Consider the following 2,542-nt stretch of genomic DNA (forward strand, 5'->3'; position numbering starts at 1 on the left):
TTGAATTTTTACATTTTAATTTACTTTTCAGTGTTTTCTGCTGGTATATAATTTTGTGTGTGTGTGTGTGTAGCTAAATTTACATGTTATTTTTAGCTGTAGTTGAGTTCTGGTAATTGCTTTGTGGATACCCTAGGACTTTCTACGTAGACAATCATGTCCTCCCAAAGTAGAGACGTTTTTGTATCTGTATGCCGTTTGTTTCTTGCCTTATCGCACTGCCTAAGACCTCCAGCAGAATTAAATAAAAGTACAGGTTGAGCATCCCTAATTCAAAAGTTCGAAATCCTAAATGCTCCAAAATTCAAAACTTTTTGAGCACTGACATGAGACAGTGATACCTTTACTTTCTGATGGTTTAATGTATACAAACTTTGTTTCATGAACAAAATTATTCAAAATATTGTACAAAATTACCATCAGATATAAGGTACATATGAAATGTAAATGAATTTCATGTTTAGACTTGGATTGCATCCCTAAGAATATCTCATTATGTATTTATAAAATCTGAAAAAGTAAAAAATGCAAAATGCTTTTGGTTCCAAGCATTTTAGAAAAGGGAAACTCAATCCACAATGAAAGAAAACATTTTTGCTTATTCCTAATTTCAGATCAGGTTGTGAGGCTGTCTTAAGATACGATGTTAGCTGTAGGTTTTTCCTAGATGCATTTTATCAGGTGGAGAAATTTCTCTGACAGTCCTAGTTTGCTGAGAGTTTTTGTCATAAATAAATATTAAACTTTGTCTAGTTTTTTCCTGTGTCTATTGAACTGATACTATTTTTCTTCTTTATTTCATTAATATCTCGAATTACATTTTAAAATGTTAAATCAATCTTTCATACTACTTGGAATAAACTCAACTTGTATTATTAAAATTTTTATATTGTTGGATTTGGTTTGCTCTATTTTGTTAAATATTTTTGTATCTGTGTTCACAAAGATTTTTAATTTGTAGTTGGTTTTTTTTTTTTTTTTTTGGTCATTTCTTTGCCACATTTGGAAGTCAAAGTTGTTTTGTCATTATATAACAGGTTAAGAGGTGATAATGCTCTGGAAAAGTTTGGGTAGGATTGGCTGAAATGTTTAGTAGAATTTGCTACTGAAACTATCTGAATCTAGAGTTTTGTTTGTGGGAATTTTTTGATAGTTTAACTTTTAAAATAGGAGGTATTCAGATTTTCTGTGTCATCTTGTGTCAGTTTTTATAAATTTAGATTTTTCAAGTACTTTATCTTTCATCGAAATTGTCAAATTTATTGTCACAAAGTTATTTTTAATGTTCACTTATTGTCTTTTTAATTTATTTCGTGATATCCCCTCTGCTATTTTTCTTTTTTAAATATTTAAAAAGATTTATTTATTTACTTATTTAGTTTTCACTCTGTTGCCCAACCTGGAGTGCAGTGGCATGATCTCAGCTCACTGTACCTCTGCCTCCTGAGTTCAAGCGATTCTCCAGTCTCAGCCTCCCAAGTAGCTGGGACTACAGGTGCCTGCCACCACGCCCGGCTCATTTTTATAATTTTAGTGGAGACAGGGTTTCACCATGTTGACCAGCCTGGTCTCAAATTCTTGGTCTCAAGTGATCCACCCGCTTCAGCCTCCCAAAGTGCTGGGTATACAGGTGTGAGCCACCACACCCGCCCCCCTCTGTCATTTTTCATACTGGTATTTTGTATTTTCTCTTTTCCTTAATATTCTTGGCAAATAATTTTTCAGTTCTATTAATTTTTTCTTGAAACCAACCTTTCTGTTGTCTCTTTTCTAATTCATTGATTTCTGTTCTTATATCCTCTGTCTACTTATTTGGGACCTAATTTGTTTTTTATGTCCTCCTAGAGTCTTAATGAATAATCTTAGATTGATTTTAACCTTCTCTCTTTTTATATATAAGTTTTTAAATTATAGAGCTTTTCTAAGCACTGCTTTCGCTGTGTATCATAAAGTTTGGTATGTTTTATTTTTATTGTCGTTTAGTTAGATGTACTTTCTAATTTTATTTTTGATTTGCTCTTTGATTCATGTATTATTTATAAATGTACTATTTGAAAATATTCGGGGATTTTTTTCAAATAGCTTGGTCATTTCCAATTTAATGGCAGGAGAGAATATTCTGTAAGATTTTGAAATTTTCAGTGAATTGAGACTTCTCAGCCAAGCATATAATCTATTTTGATGACTGTTTAATTCGTACTCAGAAAGAGAATGTATTCTGTAGTTGTTGGATTTTGTGGTCTACACATGTCAACTAAATGAAGTTAGTTAATAATGTTGTTCAGATATCTGTATCCTCACTAATTTTTTGTGTATTTGCTTAGTCAATTACTGAGAGAGGGGTGTTCACATTTCTGAGATTTGGACCTATTTTTTCAGTTTTGTCAGTTTTCTTCATGTATTTTATTGCTTTGTTTTTAGGGACATGAGTTGTTAGGAGTTTTATGTCTTCCTGATGAATTAGCCCATTTATTATTATGAATTGTTCCTCTATTTATGCAGTATTCCTTCACTTGAAGCCTATTCTCTATGATATTAATAT

The sequence above is a fragment of the Macaca fascicularis genome, chromosome 11 (assembly GCF_037993035.2).
Source record: "Macaca fascicularis isolate 582-1 chromosome 11, T2T-MFA8v1.1".
Classification (NCBI taxonomy): Eukaryota; Metazoa; Chordata; class Mammalia; order Primates; family Cercopithecidae; genus Macaca; species Macaca fascicularis.